The 16,369-nt window shown below is 41.0% G+C and overlaps 1 protein-coding gene across 10 annotated transcripts in view; it reads right to left on the reverse strand.

The window, feature by feature from the left end:
- MBNL2 (muscleblind like splicing regulator 2) overlaps positions 1–15,484 on the reverse strand; it is an 87,059-nt gene extending 71,575 nt beyond the window's left edge. For 9 of the 10 annotated variants that reach the window (XM_063126053.1, XM_063126049.1, XM_063126046.1 and 6 more), the window contains exon 1: positions 15,376–15,484. The gene's annotated coding sequence lies outside the window, so the exon portion shown is untranslated. Of the gene's footprint in view, positions 1–15,342 lie in introns of all 10 variants that reach the window. The other variant, XM_063126045.1, reaches the window with a different exon arrangement.
- Positions 15,485–16,369: the final 885 nt, after the last annotated feature.

Below are 16,369 nucleotides of genomic sequence, written 5' to 3' on the forward strand. Positions count from 1 at the left end.
CTGCCTATCTCAGTATGAGTCTGCTCGGTTATTAAGCTCAGCAGAAGAGGCCCTTCTAAAGACAGCCTCACTTGCAGAGGCTTGCTTGTAGGGCATGTGGCAAGGGCCTTTTCCCTGTGTTGTTCCAAAACGCTGGAACTCTGCTTCTGGAGTTGCAACTGGTCCTCACTCCCTTTGCATTCAGAAAGGGGGTCAAGATGAATCTTTTTAACTTGTTTTTTTAATTGTTATGTTTTTTAAGGTTGTTTTTCATGTTTTACTATGCTTTCATTGGATTGTGGTTTTTATTTTTTGAACTTTTTGTAAACCACCTTGGTTGGCTTCAAAAAAGGGGGCACAGAAATAAAAATAAATGAATAAATAGATTTCACACTTCTTCTGTCTGGTCTATCCATCCCAGTCATGTAGAAGGGGATGTTACATAGGTATTACCAAGTGCCCACTCAAGCCAACCACTACTGTTGATGTGAGTAATGCCCATGTGGTTTGTCCTTACCAAAGGTTTTCATCAGAGAAAGTTTATGGGAGGTGTGGGATTTCATTGCGATAAGGCAGCTCAATATCCACAATGGTAGCCTTTCAACTGGGCCTGGATAAATAAAGGTTAAAGCTTCAGTCATAAAGATACTTCCGAGAAGGTAAGACCTGCTGAAATAGATGGAAACTTACTTTCCAAGTCAACACAATTAGTGTCAAGTCTGTATAGCGTAGAAGAGCCTCGTGGTAAAGCAGCAGTTTCTGCAGCTGAAACTCTCCCCACGGCCTGAGTTCGATCCCAGCGGAAGCTGGTTTCAGGCAGCTGGCTCGGGTCGACTCAGCCTTCCATCCTCCCGAGGTCGGTAAAATGAGTACCCAGTTAGCTGGGGGAAAGGTAATAACGGCCGGGGAAGGCAACGGCAAACCACCCCGCTATAAGGCCTGCCAAGAAAACGTCAGCGAAAGCTGGCATCCCTCCAAGAGTCAGTAATGACTCAGTGCTTGCATGAGAGGTTTCTTTCCTTTCCTTTCCTGTATAGAGTAGACCAACCTTCCCCAACCTGATGCCCTACAGATGTGTTGGAGTACAACTCCCAGCATGCTCCAGCCGGGCTTTACTCCAGGAAGGGATGAGAGAAGGGAAATGCATTTATGAGATTGTCTCTTGATTTTGAAACCATGTTTACTAGAAACCAGCACTACATCTAGACCAGACTTCTGACTGCAACTCGAACTACTAGAGAAATATATGAGACATTATGGGTAATAAACAGCAGAAGGCATGGTCTGGAGACTCCGGAAACAGGATTTGTGCAAAAGCACTACCGCCAGCCCTCCAGAGGCCCGGGTTTCTCCTAGTTGAGAATTATAGTATCACTGCTGTTACAAGTTAGGGATGATTTGCCAAAACCTTTAATGGAAATCTTTAATGGAAGTATGGTTTTATAGAGAAATGCAAAATTAACATTGTTTTTATGCATGAGTGCATAAAAGTTAATAAAGAGGAAGTGACAAACCTGGTAGGAGTTGTGTTGTACTACCTTAAAGATAATATGAGAACGCAGGACAGATAATTTATTATGAACCCATGATTCAAAAACTTCCCATGGTTCAATGACAACCCACATTCAACCCATACTGTGCCTTGTCATGTTGTGTGATCTCAAAGTAAAAGACCCATGGTTTTCTTTCACAGTTAACCTTCATATTTCACTCCCTATTTCAAAACAATTCACATAAACATATGATATCTTTAGTTCAGGTAAATACAGTTTTGACACACAACCAATGAATATAATGTAATAATAATAAAGGAACTCTTAAATCTTAAAGATATATCTTAAGATTTATATATCTTAAATATATATGCATATAAATCCCATTAAATTCAATAGGACATATATGGTTTATAGTTATTAAGATGTCTGATTTCTTCTTTAAGAAAATTAAAACAAGCACTCTTGGGTTTTAAAAAGGCTAAGATAAAAACTAAAGGCATGGTCCAGCCAAAGTTAAGGACTTTTAGCCCCTAGTGATTCAATAGAAATTATTTAAACATGTGATGAACTCTTCCATAACATTAATGGAACATATAAGTCCTCAATTTGGACTGGATCATGCCCCAACATTCAATGAAAGTACAAGAGCAGCAAATTTCTACTCCCTTTCCTATTAATGCCAATTTCCACCCCCTTTCCTATTAATCAGTGCACAAATGAAATGTTCATGAGATTAGACATTTGTACTACCCTTGCTCATCCTGAATAAGACATATTTTACCACTGGCCTCGGGTTGCATTTGTACAAATGAAGCCAAATGGGAGTTTAAAACTTATGAAAAAGTTTTTTTTCTTTTCTTTTTCAGGCTGGCATACCTAACTTACATACTGTGCACATACATTGTTATTAACGTATTTTCTTCACATTTTCCTCCCAAGATGGATCACACTCCAAAGAAGTAAAAGTATCTCCAAGTTCTCTTACGCTGTGCTTTCTAAGCGAAAGCATTCATTGCCTCCGTGGTCAATAGATCCACCCAAGGAAGCGTGGGTAGAAGTTACCACAAGTGTCCTAGACCGATCTCCTGCCTAACAGCAGGACCATCCATTCACTAGTTTTGGCAGTCTAGATCACAATGTACCACAAGCAGAGAGCTGACACGCTCCGCAAAACTACTTACAGAGCAAATAGCTGTTGATAAGTCAAGCAAGAGGACTGAGGCACATGCTACACAGGAATGTAACTCTTGCCCAGTGGTACTACAGCTTATTTGTTCTGGTAGAAAATTCCTTTCCAAACCAGTCAGATCCCAAGAGAGAATAAAATGCATCCATGGAGTCATTCAAAAAGGAAATTATGCTGGTTGTAACTCTATATCCCAAATACTGTGGAATGGGCACAATTGGCACATAAACCTCTTAATAAGGATCATGTCCTTCTTTGCCTGAATTTGACTCTAGAAGAACAGGAAAGGCTTCCTTTCTTGGTAGCCAAAGAAATGCTTCAAGCACACTCACTCTCCTCTTACCCTTGGCAAAGGGCACTACGGCGGCTGCTCATTCCTGTTCTACATGCTCCAGTCCCTTCCCATTTGCTTTGGCGGTGGCTACGTCCCCCTAAGCAAAAGGGTGGTTCTAACACCCAAGTTCTAATACTCTTTGTGCTTGCTCTCATTTGCTGAAAAGGATATTTGGCATTATGCAGTGCAAAATAAATCAAATATGAATGTTGATGCCCTCCAGCCAATGCTTTAAAAAAATATTTAAAAAAAATATGTTGAGTTTATAAAAAGATCTTATTTAGATTGTACATCTGCAGGCAATACGTTGTTATTATCTTTAATTAATAAATAGTGCATAATGTGCACTTTATAAATATATAAATAACTAATGCTCAAATATTATTAAAATCCAGGTCTGGATTTAAAGAAATGTAAATAACCTGATTTAAATGTACCCAAACACTTTTAAGAAATTAAAATGTTAAATATATTATGCATACAAATTCAAATACTATTTTATTTTCAGCTTTTAAATTGTGGTTAGGTGGCAATTTATACTGCCGTTAAACTGGTATATTTGTTGTTATCTGTAAGATCTAATAAATAAACATCAGCCATCAGCCAAAGGGCTGAAGAATAAACTCCATGTGTTAAGTGAACAGCAGGCTGCTGGACAAGAGGCATTTGAACTTGGCAAAATTTAAAAACAGTTTGTAATACAAGACAAAGAGCTTCAGTTAGAAGGAAGAAGCTTAAGGCTGCAATCCTATGTTCCTGGGGACGACATGCAAGGGGCTATAGGATAGTTCAGATCTCCCCCTCGGAGGGCTGGGAAACTGGTCCACCCTCAGAGGGGGAGATCCAACTGTATATGCTTCCTTCCAGCCCTTATGTAAACCTCTGCAGCCCCTATCTCTTCAACATCAAAGTTTCCATGTTGATAGAGGCAAAAGGGGGGGCAGATAGTAATGTATTGTGGGCAGGTGAGAGGAGGTTTCAGATCAGCAGGATCCTAATCTCCCCTTGTCCCCAAGCCCATACACACCAAAACTTCAGGGAGGCAGCTTTACAACCTCAGAGAGGCAGCCAGTGTGGTTCCATCTGTGCCAGCTGTGAGGGGCATGAAAGTATGGATTCACAGCTCCAAGGTTGGCGCACTGTCTCCAACATTGGATCCGCAAATCCAAAATATCCTATGGCTGCTCCCCAGATGCTGCATAGGCACCATAAGATTGCTCTCTTACTCACTTTTGTAAATAAATCCCGTTAATTAACATCTTATTTTTCATTCAGTTTGAAAGGTTGTCTCCAGTGGTAGTGTCAATCTCATGCCTATGTCTTTCTTTAAGGTAGAGAGGGTTTGTTCTAGCGGCAGCAGTTAAAGGGTTTTATAGCTGAGACAACATTCCCTAGTGGTGAGATTGAATTGAGAACTCTATTAAAAACTGTGGCAGTGAGTTCTATAGACCCAAACCTCAAAGTTAATTAAAAAGAAAGAAAGAAAAGTGGGATAACCTACATGCCATTCCAGTGTATCTCCTGACAGTGGTAGGATAACCTACAGTGTTTTTTCATATGTGGGCTTTAGATTTGAACTACATTAATTGACTACTACAGCATCTAACCCAGAACAAGCTCAGAAATACAAGACTCTATAGAACAAAACCCAAACTGTCAAGAATTCACTTTTTCTTCTATTATTATTATATGGTGGCTCTACCCACATTTTGGGAAAGTGAGCCTGACTTGGAGCACCCCTAAACATCTATCAGTAAAAGATACTTTAGATCAATAATTGTAATAAGGAATGGAGGAAATAACTATACTGGGAATTTTACAGAGAGGACTAAAGAAAATATTTTCCCCCATGGCTTCATTATTTCCAGACATTTTATATCTCTAGTCTTCTTATAAACATGTTCTTATTACATATTTTTAGAAATCATTTGTGGGAGGGGAAGTAAAAGCTGGGCAACAATATATAAACACCTTGTCTTAAATTCTAAAAGAAAATATTTCATAATCCAATCTGTTCAATATTCCAGAAAGAAACAAAAACTGGGCTGTCACACCTCTAGCTAGTACAACCAGAAACCTGCAGAAACTACCACTTCCAGAATGGGACAAATAAGTAGATATCACAGAAGAGAGTTCAGCTGAACCTGTCCCATTCCAAAAGTGAAAGTTTTGGCTAGTTTCCTGGGTTGCAATAGCACATGTTAGGCCTTAGCTAGACCTACCTTATAATCCAGGATGGAGAGGGAAAATCTCGCGTTGCAATTAACGCGAGATACCTTCTCTGTTTATACGTGATGCGCAATGACCTCGGGAAGAGTGGCGTTGCACCCACCATTTTAATTTTTTTTTAAAAGGGGAAGCAGTGCACGAACGCTCGTGTGCTTAAGGTAGGTCTTTTTTAAATTTAACTTAATTTCCCCGCTCCCTCACCCTAACCTCGATGGGCGCAACGCTCCTGGCTCTGCGGAAGGAATCATGCGGAGCTGGGTCAAACCACGGCAATGAGCCACACGTTCCGCGGTCTAGGGCTCAGCCCGAGACCTTGGAAAAAGCGGGCCCAAAGGGAGATCTCTATCCCGGGGCAAGGGAGGAATGATCCCTTCGTGATCCCGGGATCCCCTGTGCGTCATGTGGACGCACAGGGACGATCCCGGGGTTCACCCTGTGATAAAGCCCGGTCTAGCTAAGACCTTAGTCTCCCCTTGTGCTAGCAGTCATTCCTGCTACAATAATGTGTTTAGAACTGGCGAATTTCCAACAATGGATACTGCCCTATGAGCTAACATCACCTACTCTTTATTTAACAGATACCAAAAAATCTATTGCAAGTTTGGACTGGCTAAAAGTTATATAGCGAGAGAGATACACATTTTCCAGTGATACTATGTCAAAACTTTTCTGTAAATTACTGTGATGATGCAGTGAATAGAAACAACACGATCAATCCTTAAGCACATGGCTTAAAAACTAGACAAAGTGATATTATTCTGCTTTGGTTTGTTTAACAGCATTTAAATACCAGTCCAACTCTGAACAAAGACTGTAAGTTTAAACATTCAGCAGGGAAGTGGAACCATATGTGGAAATATTCACAACACAAGGATTTACTCCTCCTTCATGCTTCATTTTAAATTTTCTTCATCTAACTTTGTATATACAATGTCTACCTTGGTTGAGGGCGGGGGTGAAACTGAAAAATGCGAGAGAAACAACCAACAGCAATGTTCAAAACTGTTTTGATTTCCATGGACTAATTCAGTCTGGAAAGCAATGAATATGGAAGGCAGTGAAATGAACTGCGAACTCTGCCATTCCAACTCCAACTTTCTATTTTTTGTAGCATGGGAGCTTTCCCTATGTTACAAATATTTACAATATTTAATATAAATCCTCTCTATTGGCGCTTGCACCTAATTCTTATCAGCATGGTGAAAGTACTGTTTCAAAAGCCAACCCTCCTCATTAAAGGCTGTGTGTTCGCATTAAAAATGCATGCAGATCAGATGTCTGCGGTAATTATTTCTAACCTAGCCTTTTCTAGTTTTATATGGGTTCCACAGTACTTGCAAGTTTGAAAATGGCAAGAAAAAGACCTTCCAACTTGACAAATATATCAAATTATATAGATGTATACTGTGGGCTTACAATACCTTCTGTTCTTTTATAAATACATATGTCTCTTTATTTATTACATTTTACTGGAGAGCTTTGCTGAAGGACCATCACATTTAGGATGAAATCCTATAGACATAGTTACCTCAGAGTAACCCACTGAACACAGTAGGGCTCTCTGAATACACTGGGACAGGATTGTGCTGTTGCTTTAAATTGATTGGCAGTCCCCTAAAACAATATTTTAATTCCATGAAACCTCTCCAAATCTGTCTGTTACAAAGTTCACTGATATTTTAACCTACCTAGATACATCGTTGTCTGAATTCATTTAGCCATGCAATACTTTTTAGAAATACTGACTGTTCCTTTACAGAAATAGGTGTATTTTTAAAAACAAACAAGATTCGTCCTCCTTATGCTTTATATACAGAAACAGAACGATTTCAATTGCTTCACCTAACAAACAAAACTACACACACTAACACAGGCTCTTTGTGCACGGGAAAAATCTCTTTATTCTGACCCCATAAGCAACACATATGGTATGCAGCATACTGCAGCAAACTCTTTAAACATTCAATGGGGGGGGGGGAACAGCCTCCTACCCACCTTGTACAGCTCTTGTCTATTCGACACTTTAATCAAGCAAACAAAATCTTCCAACGTAACAATGGCCATATCTTTTCGATTGCATCATCATGATGAATAAGTCTCCTGTGAAATAATTATTGCTGCTTATTTTCTCCCGCCTCTCTAAAAGCCGTATGCCTTATCTGGGGATTTTCCTTTAGATGATGAAGCAAAGACAGCCTGAACTCTGTTGGTGAACGACTGCAGCCCTTCCTTCTAGCAAAATCCCTCCCAGAATACTGTAGCCAATCACACAGAAGTTCATCAGCTCTACCAGTCTTAAACTGGTCGGAATATAGTGATTGACAAGGCAGCACAGCTCACCTAATGTGCAAAAACAATGCATTGATGCCAATGAAAAAGGAATCTCCCTCTCCCTGAAAAACGGTGTTTCTGAGAAGATAAAATGACACCTACAGAAACAGATATATTACAAAAACCCGCCAGAAGCTGAAGCACTGATTTACTTGTGAGTGATTACAGGCAGTTCAAAAAGGGAAATATACAAGATCATGCCCACAGACACACATGCACTGAAGGAAATAAATTATATTTTATAAGACTGGAATCATGATTCAAATGCAATCCTATCCTTTTTCTAAAAAAAAAAAAAAGTCCTACTGGCATTTGCAGACTTACTCTGGAGTAAATGGTTTAAGGTTAATAGGATGCCATCTGTTGATGCTGAGATTTGTTCATGCATATTAATCCAAGTACTGTAACCTTCACTTTAAAAAAAAATGTTGCAAAGATGACTTAGATGAATTGAGAATACAAGTGTATAATTTCCACATTGCTCTGGCAATTTCATTTCTCTCTTAGAAATATATTTTGCCACAAACAACATACAATACTTTCAAGCCCTTTTTTCTTCCCTAAATTAAAAATATAATTAGCCTCTTTTTTTTTTAAGGTACATTTGGCACACATGAGGTAGTAAAATGGAGAAATATCTACAGAAGATATACCTTGTAATAATGTTCAATATAGGATGTTATGGTATTTGTTGCATACTATTTCTCTGAAATAAAAGTTCAACAGTTTAGGGACTTTGACCTGTAACTGATTGTAGTATATGCCAAGGTTGCAAATCATCCAAGTACCCATTGAAAAAATAAGGATTTCAATAAGTTGTAAAACCTAATAAGGATGAGGACTTCCTAAAGCAGAGCACTTAAGAGCTTGGTGGCCATTGCAGTAAAAGTCCTGCTCCTAATTGCCATCATCCTAATCTGATGCAGGGATAGGGAGAATGAGGAGTGTCTACCAGGGTAAAAATAAGAAGTAAGTGGACGGTAAAAGGGAGTCACGTTTACTGAGAATATATATATAAATATAAATAAAAGAAGCTATAAAACTGAAAATCGTCCCATTAAGAACTGGCATGCTTTGATTAAAAAATAAGCAATGCATCACAACAGCTATTTTTAAATTGTGACTGTCTTATGAAGTTTTTTTTTTAAACAACAACAACAAAAAACTTTACAAAGAATACAAACTTAAAAGTGGACAAATCAACATCTTAAACTCTAACCTAAGAACAATGGGGGAAGGAGATGGGGAAAACTGAACTACTTGGGGCAATGAAAGAGAGGAAGAATTTTTTGTAGTCATTTTTAATCAGTGCTTCAATAGGGCTTAATTGAACCATTCATTTTTATTTATTTTTATAAACAGACCTGAAATATTACACACCCACACACACCCAAAAATATCAAAATCTATTTGATGTATGGCACTTCTTGGGAATTTTTGCTTCACTGCCAAACAAGCAGTTGAGGAACAGACAGTTCCTTTATGTTAATATAACATGAAATAGATAATATATACATTAAAAAAGATATTGGCCTGGAGCAGCTCTAACTTTGTTCAAAGTGTCAACATTGGACAATTTAGAAGTACTCTGAGAATCTACCCATTCTATAAATGAGCAGCAGAAAGAGAGAACAGAATAGTGTTTGGGGTTTTAAAATATGGAAACGCCATATTGGAAGGAGAGAGGACACCAGAATCAATTATAATTATCATTATCATTGATAATTTTAATTCCAAAACCAGATAAAGACCTGACTGTCCCTGATTCATATAGACCTATTTCATTAATAAATCAAGATGCTAAAGATTTCCACCACCTTCAAGCAAAAAGTGAAAGTTGGAAATGGGTCAGTCATTGGCTGGACAATGAAATTAAGAGTACATTTTGGGAGGACGGACAAGTGACTCTAAGACCATCCAGCTCTTTGCCATATGGAAGAGAGTCATGACCAACCTTTGCCAGCAATGTTGCCCCTTTCATCAGTCTCATAGTCAGGAAATCACTCTTTTCTGGCAACCACACCAGTAAACAGAGGTGCTGCTAAAGAGTGATCCTTGCCTCCAATGAGTGCAACTGTCACACATCCAACAGTATATCAAAAGGCTGCATTAGCATCATGGCACTAGTACTTAATGGATGGTGCATGGCTTAATCTGGTTAGGCATATCACAAGTCCATCTACCACCTACCATTTTGAATACAGATGCCACCAAGTTCAAACTTCTGGGCTCAGGAGACCAAGCTCCAGGAAGCTTCCTCTATGGGGTGAGTATTATGCCCTCCCAAATTCTTCCCAGGGGCTCAAGAGAGGGCAAATTTGGTCAGTCTATTTCCAAGCCAACCTAATATGAGTCGGGCCTGTTACTAATTTTGAGTGCCTTTCCATGTTTTAATTTTCTCTTCAGAAACTGTGCTCACACACTCTTTAGTGCTCACACACTCACACTTTTAAAAAATGCTCTCTCTCCCACTGAAGCAAGGCCATTTGAACCTCTTTTCATTAAAGCCAAAAGGAATATCCCTGCAGTTGGTTAATGCGACAGCAGCATTCACAGCCAATAGCATTATCCTTCACAGCCCCAGAAAGAGTCTGCAAAGCCCCATGCAGCCAGATTCTATGCATGTCTACATTGGGAGTACATCTCACTAATTTCAATGGGGCTAGTTATAAAGGGCTAGTCATGGGTTGCTTGGTATCCAACATAGCACAACGAACTCCGATTCTGTGCTTTGATTAGCCCAAATCTGAGTAGTTCTGCTTTGTCCAATAGTTGGAAATTTTAGTGGCCTGGAAAATATAACCTCTGGGTAGACGCTGGCCTTAGCTAGACCTAAGGTTTATCCCGGGATTGTCCCAGGGTCATCCCTGTTCATGTAAATGACACACAGGATATCCCGGGAGCAGGCAGGGATGATCCCGGGATAAACCTTAGGTCTAGCTAAGGCCACAGTTGGGTGGCTGGGCCTCAAACAGCACTGAATGGCACTATGCACACAGTGGCCCCGTTCAGACAACGCGCTAAACCATGCTGCTTAACCACAAAATGGTTAATGGAATGAAATAAGGTTAACCATTTTGTGGTTAAGCAACATGGTTTAGTGTATTGTCTGAACGGGGCCAGTATGACAACAGTAGGGTGACCATATGGAATGGAAGACAGGCTCCTCTATCTTTAACAGTTGTATTGAAAGGGGAATTTCACCAGGTGTCATTTGTATGCATGCACCACTTGGTGGAATTCCCTCTTCATCACAACAGTTATTACTATTATTTATTTATATAGCACCATCAATGTACATGGTGCTGTACAAAGTAAAACAGTAAATAGCAAGACCCTGCCGCATAGGCTTACATTCTAATAAATTCTAAATTAACTTACATTCTAAGTTAAAGCTGAAGGAGCTATACTAGAGTGACCAGAAACAAAAGAGGGCAGGGCTCCTGCAGCTTTAACTGTTGTGATAAAGAGGGAGTTTCACCAGGTGCTGCATGCATATAAATGACACCTGCTGAAATTCTCCTTTCAATAGAACTATTAAAGATGATACAACAGGAGCCTTGTCCTCCTTTTCATATGGTCACCCTAGACAACAGGGGCAGGGGTGGGGTGAGAGAGAGCAGACTGCCACTGTCAACTATGACACAGTGCTTTTAAAAATGATCTAAGCCGCAGTCAGCCAGTTTCAGTGAGGGCCAAGTGCCCTCCCAGAAGGCAAAGGATGTGTACTCACAGAAGGTAACAGTATAACTTTCCCACTACTATTTTTTCCACATTCAGGACTGAGGTTTGGACTCTGAACTGTAAATAATATCCAATTGCCAGAGCACCTGTTTTCTTTTAGTTGAATGCACAGGATCAGATTCCAAGCAAACATTAAAGCTACGTGCTAGAGCATCAAAGGTTTCCAAACTCTCCAAATGGAAATCCTGGTGTCCTTTTTAATTCCTACAGTTCAGAGTCCAACAATGAATCCCAACTGAAGGATGTAATACTTCAGTGTAGAACTAAGAGTATGCAGGAGAGAGGTCAGCATTGTGCTTTATTGTACATGCATCTGTACAATCAATTTGAATTGATAAGTTCAATTAAAATTAATGGGATTTATTTCCATGTAATGTCTTTAGGACGTGGAGTGTAAAAGAGCAGGAGCCCTTTTACAAAGCATCTGGCATTGTCTATTCACAGATACGAGCTTAAAGGAAAGAGTTAATACATCCGGCAAACAGTAAAAAAAAATAGTTTTTAAAAATGTTCAGCGACGGCTGTATCTTCCCCACTGAAATTTTCCTGTGCTAATATAAAGGGTGTGTTTGCAGATATAAAAATTCAAAGAGAAATCTGGGAGAAAGTGAATATATGCGCAACAAGTTGCAACCTGGATGAGAATACATCTGAGTTTAAAACAAAGGGGCAAAGGTTTAAAACTGATGAGACATCAGTTATCCAAATTTTGAGCCCTGCAAGATCTTAAAGTACACCTTTCCCTACACTACACAAATGGCACGTAGTTGGGCTCCAGCTCCAATTAGCTCCAGCCACTATGGCCAGGGATGATGGGAGCTGTAGCCCAAAACATCTGGAAGATACCAGGTTGGGAAAGGCTGGCAGATGACATCAGGGCAATATGATAATTAGATGCTACACTGTTACTAATACATTCGCTCATTTTATCTTGAGCAAATTTAAACCACAATCCACAGGCTGGCGGTGTTTGGACATCACAATATACCATGTGACCCAATTTGAAGCTTTTCCTTCCAGTTTTGACTAACAGTAGTTTATTGTATTTTCTGAACCCAACGAACTGATTAACCACAGTTTAGGATTTAGACAACATGCTAAACTGCATTTAGTAATATGAAATTGGGTGACCATAGGGAAAGGAGGACAGGACTCCTGTATCTTTAAAAGTTGTATAGAAAAGGGAATTTCAGCAGTAGCCCTGCCCTTCTGACCAGATACAGAAGAGGGCATGGCAGGGCTCCTGAAGCTTAATTCTTATGATGAAGAGGGAATTTCACCAAGTGCTGCATGCATGCAAATGACATCTGCTGAAATTTCCTTTTCTATACAACTTTTAAAGATACAAGAGCCCTGTCCTCCTTTCCAAATGGTCACCATATACAAAATATATGGAAGACTTGTGAGTACGGTAATACTATTTTCTCTCGCTGAATTCAATCAAACTTGCCAAGAATATTGCTGCTTAGTGCTCACCACTTAGTCAGAAAAAAGTCTCACATTTCTATGGAAAATATTTTCAAATAAACCAGTATGTAACAACCCTCCTATGCAACTTTACTCAGAAGTTGATTCCACTGGGTCCAACTGGACTTACTCCCTAGCAAGTGTTTAGTATATTTTATTTTGATACAAATAATAACCAATGTTCTAAGAGCACAATCCTATGAATGTTTAGAAAGAAAGAATTCCTACAACTCCCAGCTTTCCCCAGCCAACATACATAGGATTGCACTCTTAGACTTATAGATTTAACTAATGACTGCAATCCTAAGTATATTTATTGAAAGAATTTTCTTCTGAAATCAATGGGACTTAAACAACATTAGCTGCCTCCACACCATTTTGTAAAAAAGTATTGGTTCCACACATCCTGAAAGCAATTCCAGAACACCCATATGGGTGCTGAAAATAACCTTTCATAAATAAAGTTATATTTGGCTTCTGAGTTTATACAATTATTATTAGAGTATAATTGCTAATCCAGAACTTCAAAAGCCATATTACAAGTCTAAACACAGCTCAGCAGTTTGAAACAATACAACATATTTGATGAGCACTACAATTTGGTTCAGTTTAATCTGTATTAACATTTTAAAGTTATGAAGTGTCTTTTGAAATAATACCGGAAAGTTGACTATGTTGCAAACTTTTTCAACCTGGAGACAACTGTGGTATATTTTAAATAAACATTTTAAAACATATTATGATTATTTTTAATTTGGGCACAGCTCTTAGGGAGCAATATCATTCCACTAAACTTAATGGAAGTTTCCTTTGCACCACACATTTTGGATGGAGTGCTCCACCTTTCAGTCCATCTTGCGAAGCACCTAAGACTGTACATCTGCATCCACTAACTGTGTGCAACTTTGTTGTGCATGACAGTGTCAGGATTGTGAACTGAAACACTTGAACTAATGTGTATGTGTTCCCCCTGCCCTTATAGATACTAATGGGGAGCAAAGACTACACCTGTGCAACACAAAGTAAGGCATGTTTACTCAGAGGTAATTGTAAACTTCAATAGGTCTGACTCTTTAATAAGCATGGACTGTGTATTTTCACAAATAGAATCTTTTTCATTCAAAACTGCACAGCACATGAGACACTAACGGGATTGTATTAATTCTGTCTTTAAAAAGCCAACATCTCTGTGCAGCCTCAATGTCTGAAGGTCATTTTTTTAAATTTGTTTCTAGTGTTGCATTTTATATGACTTTCCCCCCTACAAAATAGCATGACCAGGGATCCTTAACAGTGCAGAGAACAACCCAATTTACTGCCTCCATATCCTATATTTCTTATCAAATCACTTCAGTAAACACTGAGTTCTGATGACAACGAATGTTACTATTTGCACCAACCTTACAACCAGCTGCAGTTACGTTTCATACACACACACACACATTACAGCATAAAACACCTCACAGATAAGCTCTCTTCCTTGCTAGAATAAATTCAGTGAAACACAAACATTAGTTCTGCTCACTGTTGCTGTCTACCAAAGCACCAGGTTGCCAAATGCTGAGTTAACAAAACTATGAATCAGCACTGAACCAAACGTAATAGGGAGTTAGTTAAGTTGCTTGCTTTCCACACTTTCTAAGGAGCATGAAACAGGCAAGTCCTCAATGTCCTTCTCCTCTTCCTTCCTTCTCCACCTATATATGTCTAATCTTTTAAAAGCTGTTGAAAATAAATGCTGTTATACCTCAGTCAGACGAATCCCAACACGTTTAAGTTACAAACGCATGTTGCCTATTATTTGGGGAGAGAAGTGGGAAAAGATTTGAAAAAGGCCTGAGTCAGCTTCCCTCTTTAGAAGAGCTTGATGTTATTGAAAGGAAGCGTGTATATTGCGGCGGGGGTGGGGTGGGGGTGAGGAAGGTAAGGAGATCAAGGCAGTTTTTCCGAAGAGAGAAAACGCCTAGGGGAAAGGGATCTGGTTCCTATCGGTTTTAGCCTAGCCTTGAACACGCTACATAAACACTTCCCCCCACACACACACCAAAAAAAGAGGCTGGCACTCCACTCATTTCAATGGGGTGAAAATGTCTCCCTGATTGATTTTCATCAGCTACTCTGCCTCCAGGACTCCTCGAACGGATTTCAAGAGGCAAGGAAGCCGGCAAGCTAGCCAGGGCTTAAAAATGCAGCAGCCCCTTGGGCGCGAACGGTTCCTTTTTGAGTGCCCCCTAAGCCCAGCCCCAGCACGAACACCAATGCGAAAGCAGAGTCTAGAGGGTAAACAGGACGCCTGGCAACGCCGCTCGCCCTCGCCACATCTATTACGCATGGAACCTGCACTCATCTCCATAGCACCCGCGGTGCGCTGGCGTATGAATGTACAGCGCTCTCTCCCTCTCTCTCACTCACACGCACCGATGTTCCCTACGTGCGCCCCCGCCACCCCCGGAGAGGCCAGCGTCCTCTCCTCAGCCCACCACCCACACCTGGTGTCACATATCACCAAAGCCCGCTCGCCCCTACAAGAAGTGCCACCCGCCCCTCGTTCAGAGGAGGGAGGTGGCGCGCCTTACCCTGGCCGCCGCCGCCGCCGCTGTTTCTCTCACCTGCTGGGGAGACCCGAGCTGTGGCCGCGCTTTTGGGGCTCGGCGCGAAACGCAGGAACTTGTCAGCTCTCCCGGCGCGGCGGAGGCGGCCGCTGGGGACTGGCTGGTCCAAACCCTCCCCGAAAGGGCTGAGCCAAAGCGCCAGCGCCGCCCCTCTCCCCCGCTCCTCCTCCGGCGAACAGAGCCGCAGCCCCCGTGGAAAGGCCGCTCGGAGACGCGGTGCGGCGGGAACCAGGAACGGCTTCCCCTGCAGCCAAGGCAGGGATAGCGCCGCTGTGCGTGGGGCACCGCTCCGCTCTGTTCGCGGGTGCCACCGTACGGCCGCCGAGACGGCCGCGCGCGCGTATTCTCACATACGCTTCTCCTTAACCCGTGTGGTTACGTGGACTACTGACCACGAAAGGAGTTGCCAGGCTGCAGCCGTCCCACCCGCCCCTTAGAGCCATATGTTCCGTGTCTGGGAGGCCGGCTGAGGCGAAGCGTGACGTTTGGCGGAAATACAGGGCTGGTTCGCAGCCGGCGTTTAGGCCTGCAGCCTTCTGATTCATGCAGTTCAGGGAATGGAGCCTTGCTGGAGGGAGGGAGGCCTTACTACAGAAGCAGAAGGTGTTTCCCTGGCCCCTTTAAATAATAATAATAACAATAAGGCACAAGATCCCCGTCCATTCTTGGCTTCTGTCCTGAAAGGCGGCCAAGAAATATTTGAAATAAATTAAACTGAAAAATAAATTGTGCCCATGGGGAAATGATTTAAAATAGCCTTTCCCAACCTGGGATAGTATCCAGTGTTAGTCCTACCTAGAGTAGGTCCATTGAAATGGATGAGAAATTAGTCATGACTAAGTTAAGTACCATTCATTTCAATGGGTCTAATCTATGTAGGACTAACATTGGATACAACCCCGGTTCGCCCCAGGTGTGTTGGATTACAGTTCCCAGTACCCCCAGCCAGCCATGCTGGAAATGGTTGTTCAACACATCTGGAGGGCACCAG

Source organism: Elgaria multicarinata, chromosome 5 (assembly GCF_023053635.1).
Source record: "Elgaria multicarinata webbii isolate HBS135686 ecotype San Diego chromosome 5, rElgMul1.1.pri, whole genome shotgun sequence".
NCBI classification, from domain to species: Eukaryota; Metazoa; Chordata; class Lepidosauria; order Squamata; family Anguidae; genus Elgaria; species Elgaria multicarinata.